The sequence below is a fragment of the Symphodus melops genome (assembly GCF_947650265.1).
Source record: "Symphodus melops genome assembly, chromosome: 12".
In the NCBI taxonomy this organism is placed as follows: Eukaryota; Metazoa; Chordata; class Actinopteri; order Labriformes; family Labridae; genus Symphodus; species Symphodus melops.
This window is the reverse complement of record NC_136702.1, coordinates 10,354,594-10,367,136: the sequence shown is the minus strand read 5'-3', so window position 1 is coordinate 10,367,136 and position 12,543 is coordinate 10,354,594.

Here is a 12,543-nt window from a genome sequence, read left to right as displayed (position 1 = left end):
TTAGAATTCATGATCTTCAGTCAAGGTTAAATGAAAGCAGTTACTCCTGTCAGCGAGGTGATTAAAGGCTAACTACATCAGGCACCATTTTGTGCACATTTTTTTAAAATTTGGACCTAAAGTGGGAATCTTTATTCATTACGTGGAGTCCTACTACATAAATGTCCAGCACAGACCCTCTTAATCACCTTGTTCATTCGAAATCTCATTTGAGTATTTAAATCAGTCTTTTTCATATTCAGATTAATAAGCAAAAACACCTTCAACACACTTTTGTTTGGCCCTAAATTAATCTTTTTAGGTAAAAAACTAGTCAAACAACCTTCAAACTCCTCTCCATCTGTTGTTTGCTGACCAGTTTTATATCATGCTAAATAATATTTGTCCCATTAGCTTTTTAACTATGATTGAAGGCACACAGCACTCCTGCATGGTAAAACAAAGAAAAAAAGGTTTTTTGACAATTGGTTTCAATGGACAAGTGCAGCATAGCAAGAAAATTAATGTTCTATCAGCAAGATGAATGTTGTACAAGGTTATTAATGAGCATATAATGTGCTTGTGCAAGAAAGTTCTCTGTGTCGTTGTGATAAATGTGAAGATGGAGGTAAAGAGCATGTTGACTAATGAGTACCGTCCGGGGATATGATCTCTGGAGAGCCACCAGTCTGGATTTCACACCTCACATGATGCTAATAACCCAAGGTCCAGCAGTCAAGCTGCTTGTTGCAGAATTAGCTCTGTCATTTCAGCAAACGCCTGACCTGCACACTTCTGGATTTAGATTATGTTTTATGTTCTCAAACTGTGCACTTACAGCTTCTTATATGATCCTATCTGCTGTAAAACAGTGCCAGAGATTCAAAGTCCAAGTATATACTAATGAGACATTGTACACTTTACCCCCCGCGCATTTATTTGCTATTTAACATTGAATGCATATACTTCAAAATGTAATGTGTATACTTAAGCATGTTTGTTTTTTATTATAATCATATATAAAATTGTCAAAATAACATGACTCGCAATAGATTGTTGTCCTGCAGCTCAGCTCCCACATAGCCCATTACAATGTTTTGAAAATAGAAGTGTTTGTGTTCAGAAGAAACATAAAATGTTTAATGTAACGTGCCTGAGAATGTTATATCTTACATGTCTAAAGTTTGTTTAAGCACCAGATGTCAAAATTAAAAGCGATCACATGAAGCAGGTCAATTTAACTTGTGTAGCAAAAAAATGCATATGAACTTGCCATAAAAGTTACAAGGGAGACAGAGAGCAGCAGCAGACAAACATTACAGGGAACAAAATGAAAACCTCTATAGGTCCCTCTGTTTTGAGTCCTATGGGTACATAATGGCACACAGGCCTGGGGCCCAAGATGCACATTTGAGTGACTGCCAAATACATAAACTAGGCTCACTCAGGGGTTCATGGTGAATAAATAAGGCTGCGGATTACATCAAATCTCTTCTCTTACCACTACGCCTGCACACCGCTCCCAGTGTAGAGACCATTTAAACTCGAGAAGGGGCCAAACATCAGCAGTGGGTCCCCTTTAAACAAGTCTGACTAAAGTAGAAAAATAAATAAAGCCTCCGGCGCTCTCCTTTAATGTATTCAATTAACTGGGGTCCCTCTAGAGAACTGCAGCGCACACTTGGATAAAGAGAGAGCATATTGCCTGGAGATGAATACACTGAATGCACTCATTCTGAAGACCATGATTGGAAATCTTCCTCAACAGGTTCTTACTTAATTAAACTTCCCTTCATCTGACTTTTTCTGTCGCTTTCGAGGGAGAAATTGGGAGAGGCGTATTGAAAGCCAGGGAAACTTTTGCATGTTGTTTACAGGGCAATTCGCTGGGGACTTGACAGGCCTGTGATATCCTCTACCGTCACTCGGGAAAGTCAGCCTGAAAGAACAGAGAAGTATATAAAATCTCCAATTCAATCACAGACAATTATGTGGTGAAATGAGAGAAATTCAGCAGCCGTCAAGTGTGAGTGGGAGGGATAATTATCTGGCAGTCATTATAGCTCCCATAATAGCATTTAACAGCATTCATATACTGTATGAACATATTGCGCTTGCTGGAAACATGTAAGTTGAACATATTCAGAGAAGCCGTTCCTTGCAAACATATGAATACCTCTGTATGCCAAGACTTGTAACATGTCCATAACGTCCTTGAGTAAAATATGTGCAGTATGTTAGTTTCAGATTTATCTAATTATCTCCAAAATGTCTCATGAGGATCCATTCAGCATCCCTTTTTACTTTTTTTTTCTCACCTCTACAGCCCCATTGTGCAGCAAAGCCCCAACTGAGTTTCCTATCTATTAAAATCTCTCCTCACATCGCCTACATCCACAGTTTGCTGCACCTTCTTTTTCATCAGCTAAATCAACTAAATCAAGCTCATTAAGTGTCATTATTAGCTATGTATTGTTATCTCTCTCTATGTAGCACTGACAGACCCCCTCCCCGCCCACGCGTGTCCCCACCCCCCCGGATACCAGGACCTTTGCTTGCTCAGTTCTAATTGGTCTTTATTGTGTTCTCAAAAAACAGGAGAGACATCTACATCACATCTCTCCCCTAGCTGCTGAAACAAGCCCAGTGAGGATAAATGCATTGACAAGAGTGATATTTGTTTTAAAAGCAGGAAACAATGTGCAAGGACGTGGAAAATGTGCGTGGAGAAAGGTGCCCCGGATTTTCTTTTGTGTTTAAGTCTGGTGTTAAAGACTGTGGACGCTCCTTAATGCAGCATGGCGAATGTATTTCCACAGCTGTCAGGGTGATGGACAGAGGGGCGAGTTCCTCTATTGCAAAAACATGCTTCTACCTGCACACAATAGACCTGCACGATGGGAGTGTAGATTGATGAAAGAGAGGGGAGAAATAAGGGTGGGTATGTGTGTTACCATAGAGGAGGAGGAGGAGAAGGGGGCTGTGAAGGGTGCGGGGAGGTTTGTCCCATTGCAGGAGTTATTAAGTTTGTCTCTGGGACACACTTGGTTTCACCAGGGTGCTCGTCCCTCATTCATAATAGATGCTAATCTGTTCAGGGCTGACTGATGACAGAGCTTCCTGCCCTTCATAGAATTAGTCCTCAGCTTTATCAAAGGACCCAAACTGCCTACTAATTAGACTCATTTCCTCGAGCATGAATTATTTATTTCCATTGTAGCTGATCAGAGGCGATTGTGACGCATCATGCTGCCAACCGTTTTCATACAGATGTGCCACAAGTTCTCCAACTCTAAACTCAGTATATGATGGCGTTTAATGGCAGCAGAGACTCGTTCTACTGCTTCCTTCCTTCTGCTGCTTTTCATTTTATTTTCAATGGCATAACACCAACACAAGCCTTATTGAGCAGTGACAAGATGCCCATCAGTTTTAAAAAGGTCATTATAAAAATGATAAATGGACTTCAGATTATATAGCACTTCACAACCCTTTGAAAACCATCAGAAGTAACTAATCCTGTTCATAGGAATTCATACACTGTTGAAGAAATAGCAGGAGCCATTCAAGGTTAAGTATCTTGCCCAATGACACATTGGACTATGTTGACCTCATGCAGAATCAGTGTAATACTGCAAATACTGGCTGTAGTGATATCTAATGCTCCCTCAGGGTACATCAATTATATTCTTTAACAATTAATCTGTTGTTTATTTCCTTGATTAATCAATCGCTTGCATGCCCATGAAAATTTCAGAAAAATGTTGAGCAAATGAAACCTAAATTTGAACCAAAGTTTCAACGTCTTTTGTTGTTGTATCTCTGTGCAGATAAGCAGGTAAACAAACAGAGGACATTGACGATATCTACCAGGTGTCATGATCACATTGGCTGCAGCTGATTAAGACTACATTTAAACACAGGTGAAGGACTCTGTCACTTACATTGTTAAAAAGGGGGAACAATTACCGTTTATGCCTCAAATCTACATATGGGCATGTGAGTACTAATTGAAACATGCAAATCCTCAAAATGAGAGACACCACACAAAGAATCATGCTTTCTATAGCTGCTACAGTATGATGTCTCAGAGTGAAGGTTTATTTTCCATAAGTTCTGTTCCCCTCATCAAAATATTCACTCCCTAATTACATCTACTTAAGCAATTTTGTGAAGGGAAAAAAAATGTTGTGCTTAATTGCATTACTATCTGCAAGGCTGAAATATGCAGAGCGAAAAAACGTATAGCAACGTGAGGGAACTGCTAATTAGTCCGATATTTGGTTTGCTTTACCAAATAACGCTTTCCGCCCCGTGCTGATAGGAGGCTAAAGAGAGTGAGGGCTTCTGTTCTTGAAGCTGTAATCAAACAAAGACAGATGTAGAGATAAACACTAGAGGAAAGTTTGGAATAATTGTTTATCTGCTCCAATGTTGAGGGAGATCAGCTGATTATAAACGCTCTCCTCGCTCTGATTGTACATCCATAGGTGACAGGTAGCAGATAAATTGTGAGTAGCTGAGAGGATATTCTTTGACCACAATACCTCCTGATCAGGTTAATAAAAACAGGTCAAGTATGACTAAAGCCTGAATGTACAGCTGCTGAAATATTCATGATGGAGCATTGTGCTGCATTTCAAAAGCGTATATTTACAAATCAACCCCGATACAATGTGCTCCAGAAGCCTGCCATTTTCTCTCTCAGAGGGTCTCTACACACAATAAAGCTCAGTTTCATCTCTTAATCTGAAAGTTTATTCAGACTTTGAAGCAGTCTTTGTTAAAAAAAGATGCCATGCTCTGCGCAATAACCCTTTAAATGGTCTTTTGGTTGCCATTTTCAGACAAACAATAGGAAATTATGTGTGGCAAGGAAGAAAAAAAAATCTTTTATAATGAATACCACATTTAGTGATTGCAAATAATTGCGTTAAGTGGCTTATTTGCCTTAGGTCGGGGAAGGTGACTCCTGTATAACTAATATAAGCATGTGAACCATCACCTCACTGATGAGGCCTATTCAAAGCTCGACTGCCCTGTGCCCCCTCCTAGCTCCTTACGCTCCAACCTGATGAGGAGTGTTGTTAAAGTTTCAAAGCAGTGATTTTTACACAATGATATTCATTCCCGTGTTATGTGGCAGGAAGTAATGGACCTCTACTGCTTCTGTTCTCAGCTGCAAGGGAACGGCGGCAGCACAAAAATGTATCCGAGACTGTGTGAGGGGAAGTTTTACACACTGTAAAATACAGAATCCTCAGTGTGCTCCACAACCAAAACAGTGTAAAGTTGACTCAGTTTTAGAAAAAACACTCTTTTTTATTTTTTATTTTTTATAAATATTGGACTGTCTGATTCCCTTGTGTGTATTGATAGTCTATAGGTGGAGACCGTAATAGATCATTATAAATTGCTTGGGCTCTATTTGCACCATGTTAGACCTCCTTGTAAGTTTACAATAATTTCAGATTTTTTTCTTTGTAAGGGGCCCTGCTCCCTTCAGTTATATGAACATTTTTCATTGCTTTGCTCTCCCAGCAGAGAGAGAGAGAGAGAGAGAGAGAGAGAGAGAGAGAGAGAGAGAGAGAGAGAGAGAGAGAGTAAAAAGTGGAGAGGAGAGAGCGGGGATCAGATGCACCAAATGGTCGAGAGACAAACCAGCAGCAGGTGTTGTTTCGGACTTTACCTCTCCATGGGGTTCCCCTATACTTCACCAATTTAGCAATATGGAATTGAATCAATTCAATCAATGAATCAATCAAATGAGTCTTTGAACTAGAGCGCTTCAGCAAACTTGTTAATTTTGTTTAATTATCCTTTTAAAACCTTTTAATTCTGATTGAGTTAACAATTTTTATTTTGCAGAACTTTCACTTACAATTGAATATTTCTAAACACTTGAATGAACTGAATTAACTTCTTTGAATGAATTCTCAAAAGTAGGTATGACTCTAACTATCTTTAAAACAACATTATAATTCACTTTAAATCACAACAACTGTAGGTCTAGACGGATGGATGCTATAGACTCCAGTTCTGTTTAACCTCACACAGAGCTGTTTGCATCTTTCGGCCAGTGAAACTAATCCTTTGGAACATAAACTTCATTGAAAAACAACGTTTTCCATGTTGTCATCGTTTGTTTATCTTATGGAAGCTCTTCAGCATCGCCCTAAAGCAGATTAAAAAAAAGTGCTGCTGTTATTCATAGACACAAACCACTCAACATCAAGCATTCAGTAAAAAAAAAAGAAGTTGATCTGTTTTGTTTCAGGGATGACCCTACCTATTTGTTTACCTTCATGGATTATTAGCAGTATTTTGGCTGATGATGGAAAACAAAAATATGGGAATGATTGAACACATTGTCCACTGTTTGTAAAGAGACACCCAGGGAAATCATCAAGAGAACAAAAAACAACAAAATGAGGATGGTGCTATAATGACTTTAGGGTATCCAGTGCTCTCTCATGGAATATATCAGTGGCCACCATGTCCGAGGTTTGACCCGTTGCAGAAATCTTAAGAAAACAAGGGAACGGAAAGGAGCATCCCATTATGGAGAAATCAAACTGTCTGTGGATGCAAAATATTAAATCATGCACAAACTGACCACCTGGATGATGATGACCACAACACTCACAGCTGACTAAAAATCACTTTAAAGAAATGTACAGCCTGGTTCATATTTGTATAAAACGTAATTGGATGATTTGTTTTGTTTTCGTGAGATTTATTTGTTTGCTGTCAGGAACTGTAAAAATATAACATCTGCTATAAAAGCATATTTCTGCAGTGATCATGACAAATGTGGTGAGAAAAACCAGAAATCTATTTTTTTTTTATGAATCTTAAATTTACTGACATCAGAATATCCTGTGTGTATTATTCCACAAGATGGCTACGAGTAGATGGGATGGATTTTATTTGTTTGTGAAAACTCAACCTGCTATTTGATTATCATTTTCACGAGGGAAAACGTTCCTCAAGTCAATGTGTAAAACTCTTTGTTAGAATGGTAAATTGTGCCTGCTTGTTGGACACTAAAGACCTCAATTGGCACTAGAAATCAGTCAGTGTTCAGCAGGATACTTAAAGTCGACATACTGCATGATAGGACTACTGTAAATGGGCCTCTCTCTCTCTTTTTCTCTCTGTTGGGAGTGAAACACTATCTGACCTGAACGCTGTTTGAACGTTTGGTAGAAATTCTGATTGAAAGTACTGTACATGATCATGAGCTCTGTATGTTGTATATGAATGAACTCTGCAGGAACTGAAGCACACAGTTTGACACTAAGCTCACTAGGAAGGTAACACAGCAGAACCTTTTTACCTTTAGATGCCCATGTGTGCCTCTTAACCTGCAGTCACAGCACATTCTCTCGAAAAACAGCTTGTTATAACCTCCAACAATTCCCTCAGCCATCAGAATGAAATCTGAGTGAAATATGATACTTGTGATTCTTTAGAAACCATTTAACAAGTCTGTCACTGAAATCTGTGTAAAGAATGCTTTTATGTATAATTTATTTGTAACACTAACCTAACAGGTTCAGACAAGTGAGTGTAATTTGTAGGACGATTCAAAGAATGTGTGGCATTTCAGGTGGGTACAGAAACAGGAAAGTTTTGCGGTTCACGGAGCAGTATAGTCACTGTAGGAGCCAACACTTAGCCTGTTAGAGCGAGAGCCTCAGCAGCACACAATTAAATATCTCCATGCAAAATGAGCACTCAGGTCATGTTTAATGGGCAGGGAGCTAATAAAGGTTTGGCTGAGCGGGAGGAGAGGTGACTCACCCTACAGGGAGCAGTAGAAGACAGGAGCAGGGAGGGCCGCTGGTCGCTGTGCAGACTCCGTCAGGCAGCTCAACTGCAGCAACAAACCTGCAAGTGCACAGAGAGTGAAATATGGATCTCTTTTATGCAAACTGATGATATATGACAACATGTAAATAAATACATTTCATATGTGTACTCAAATGATAACATCTTCTGATCATCAAGTATGGGCTTCTTGATCGTTGCTGGTATAAAAATAAATCAGGTGAAGATGCCTTCAGTGACAATAGGGCTGCTCTTCAGAATAAACAACCCACTTATCCCGGATCTGCAGAATCATTTCCAAGCAGTCTTAAAACATTGGCTTTTATGTTGGTAAATGTGTGTGAACTTATGTGGGTGCCTTTAAGTGTGCCTGCTGTAGTCTTGTAATCCTGTATTAGTGCTGTTGCCCTGTGTCAGTTCTGTACTCAGAAAAGGTCATGAGACATAAAGCTTTATTGATCACCCAAAGGAAATTCCACACACTATGTACAGCAAGAAATGTTAACTTATCCTTGTTTACTTAAAAAATGCATAGCCTACAAACTGAAAAAATCGCATTATGAATAATGAAACCAGTAAAATGAAAAATATGCATATTTTAAGTCCATATGAATATGAATGATTAGTGACAGGAGAAAAATAGTTCAGTAACTGTAAACAATAGAGGATGGTTAAAGAGAAGTACTGCTATCACATTGTTCTGCTCAAGGACTAAACTATGTGTCGGGGTGTGTGTGTGTGTGTGTGTGTGTGTGTGTGTGTGTGTGTGTGTGTGTGTGTGTGTGTGTGTGTGTGTGAGTGTGTTTGTCGTCATGTTGGTGCAAGCATATATCATACTCATGTTTTTGTTGTTGTTTTTATATATTTTTATAAAAGTTGTTTCTCTTTGTTTTTTTCTTCATTGTTTTACCATTAACCTCTTTATAAAATGTGCTCTTTAGCTGACACATTATCACTGTTGGTGTTGTGCATCCTGTTGGACGTTCATTAGCTTTACGTAGCATGTGCTTCATATTCTCCTGGTGATAATGAAGACAAAAAGAAAACATGACACAAACATAAAGCTCTGAGTCAATACTTTGCTTTTAATGGAGAAACAAGGAAATATCAATACCAGCTCATTTACAAATGTCTTTTTGTTGCCCAGTTACTTATACTTAATTGATTTTAACAACCGCATGGGAGACGTAGCGAGAAATCAATGGAATGAGCCATGTTAAGTGACTGCATGACAGCTCATATTGTGACCAATTCCACAGAGTTTAATGTGAAAAGACAATAATCCAAAGGGGACAGGCAGGAGGAGTGAATATTACAGCTGACTTTGACAGCCCACCTCCCTCCACAACAAGCTGTCTGGCAAGAAAAACATGAGCTGAAGTGGAATAAATTCTCCTGGTAAATGTTATTGCAAACAATATGCCTTCATGAAAAGAGAAAGAGGGGAAGCAGAGCAATCTGCACCAACTGACCATTCTGGGAACCGTTTATCAGCTTGAAATGCGATTTCATGCATTAATACTCTGCAAACTGCATTCCCCCCAACACTTTGAGTACAAAAGCCCTCCGATTTATGATTACCAGTCGCCTAAGCAATAGCCTGTATGGCCCCCGCCGACACTCCACTTCCTTTTCCTCTCCTTGTCTCTGGGCCCCTGCAGGTTCAGAGACAGGGCTGTCAGGGTAATGCGATCAAGGTGGATGCAGGCGGACAGAAGCTAAATCGTGGCTGGAGGATGACATTCTTTGATTTTTAACCATTACAGAGTTTTCATAGAGCTGCAGTCAATTTATTTTATTTATTCTAATGAAGAGCATTAGGAGTGCCATACTGTGCTGCGCCGCACACTGATCGCCTCGTTAATCACACTTTGCAGACACTCGCAAATCAAGTTCTAACAGCAAGCACTGAATCAAGTGCAATGAAGCATAAGCTCCTTCACAATTTATGATCTTTCAAATTGCATCTTTTCAACCATTAAATTGCAAGATACCATAAATTTTTATCCCCTCTTCTTCAGTCCTGGTATTGATTCTGTCGTGTGAAAAATAGAGGAGCAGTAAATCCTGGCAGTTAGACTAAATTTAGGGCTTGTCTTCAGAAAGGAAACTGAATGGCACAAGGAAGGCTGTTAATTTGCCATCGAGAACAAATATCAAGAGCGATAAAAATTTCAAAGTCCAATGGGGGGCTTCGAAGATGTTACTCAGATGGGTTTCAGTCCTCTGCAACCTTGAGCTCTTTTACTTCACTACCTCTGAAATGCCAGTGAACCTTCAGGGTCTTTTACCTTCCATTTTTTTCAGATTAGGTACCTGATGTGCTGCAGAATTAGAATTAAGTCCTCACGGTGTATGCAAATGACAAGATCTTCTTATCCTGTGGCAGACAGTCACTAGTTCTGCAGCTTTGAAAAGAAGTACAAAGGACAAAGTGCAGGAAGTTTTATAGACACTAGTACCACAAAATCAAATATAACACTAAATATACATACACGTGTATAAAACACAGATATTACACTTTTCTCACAAAAAGCCAAAGCAGTCAGGTTTGATTGCATAAAAAGTCCTCTCTTTCTCTGAAATCCAGTACTTAGAGTGGTCATTACATTTAACCAGTGCAAATCTAAAATGATTCTTACCTGCCCCATACTGTTCTGACAAAATGGCATAATTGTTCTTAGATTGCATCTCCCTCACACCAAGCTGTAAGGAACACTTGTCAAACAATACAGTCAAATTAGTTCTCTGTGATTGAGCATGTTGAGGATCTATCCAGCACATTACATATCTAGAAAAAGAAACGTAAGTGCCACAAAAGAGTCTCAATTACTGTGATACAGTAAGGAGAGGCAAGGAAACCAGTCTACCACTTCCTCAAGTGAGAGGTTAACCTCTTCACATCTGTACAGGGACTAACTCTCAACTTATGATTGGAAAGAGGGCATGCTGTTACATGTGGCATGAAAATAAAAATACCTGTGTTACAAAGCCAAGAACTTTCCAGAAGTTATGCAGCTTGGCATGTCTTTATAATGTCATTTGTGTTCAAGTAAGTTCTAAAAAGCTGAAAGAATTCACATGGTTTAGTTGAAGAAAATGTCATTCCCAAATGTCTAAATTATTATTATTTTTTTTACCAGAGGAAAGAATTCTCTAACCTCTGCACAGAGGAAAGCATTGCAGATTTAATCATAGAGTGCAGTGCCAGACAACTGCTCTGAAAAGGTGAACAGTAAAACTGTAGCGGCATGGCCGACAGGTGGGGAAGATAATGCTGCTCCAGTCATTTTCATGGGAGCAGCGACCCTGCTCAGACTCCACATCCTGAGAGGAGTAACGCTGGTCAGGCAGCAAAAAGTGTTTCTGAAACAGACCCTCCCCAAGGGAAGGCAAATCAGCAGAGGAAACAGCACGTAAGAAAAACAAACCATAATAAAAGGCATAAAAGCTCACAAACATTGGATTGATCAGACAATTACAACCCATCTGGCTAGTTAAACTCAATCTGCTAGCACACACAGCCTGGCTGTTTGGTTTTTGCAGTTGGCGGGCCAGTTGGACTGATCCCAGGTCTTCTAACAACTGAATCACAAGTCTCGTGATAATTTATGGCTCTCTTATTATGTAATTAATAGAGTGACATTACAAGACATGACAACAATCTGTCTGAATCTGAGGAGGTTGATTGTTTTTAATGCTGATAATCTGAATCTGTTTTTATTTGATTGATGCAAAGAACCAGGCCAGGATGTCACACTTTAGTTTAAAGTGTCACCTGATCAACATTGTGACGGCGTTGATTCTTATCTATGCTGCAGCCTTCATTGTCTGGCATTTTCTTCAATGCAAGCCCTTTTAAAGGAATCTTACTTCCAAAGACTGACTATTTCAATCCTTTCCCTCACAATAAAGTAACAGTGATGTCATTTTCAATGTGCCAAGGATTATTGATTTATTTTTCATAGTTATTGTACCTAGGGAATGCATGCATCAACCTACAAGGGGTTGACTCTTTTTAGGAAATGTATTTACATTTATTATGAAAATAAAAAATATATCAATCTATATACTTTTTGTGAATATTTTTATTTCTTTAGTAAAAACAAACAAACAAGTGCTAAGGACAGTCCAGGGAATTATGAATGTTCTCCTGCATATAAATCACATTGTTCGGTTTCTTGTCAATAACAACCTTTATGCTGTGGTACACTGGGGTTAAGGCTTAATCAAAACAAGAGGGTTTGGCATAAACCTGGTAGAAAACAGGCAAACAAACACAAACCAGCCGCTCATTTTGATTTTGCCGTAACAATCCGGTCTAAATCTGATCAGTAGTCACAGCTGAACCCTCCACAATACACTACATACATGTTCTTTTGGTGACGGCTCAAATAGATAACTGGACGAAAACACACTCTGACTCTTTAGGCAAGCACTATCAACAAGCACACAATAGTGCACTCAAAAAGAGACTTTCACCAGCCCAACAAAGGGAAATGCTTTGGGGTATGACAACTTCTTGTGAACGACAAAATGCCGTCTGACAAGCTTTCAGGGGATGGTTGAGCTCTGGCAGATTACACAGATCTTTATCTTTTCATAAAACCGAGTGCAGCATTTAAGTGCCAATGACTGAGAATACAATCTGAATTGTAAAGTGTGTCACAGCCATTACATGGAGATGTAGGGCCAGTAATGGTGAGAGTAATTGTGTGATGACAGTTTCAC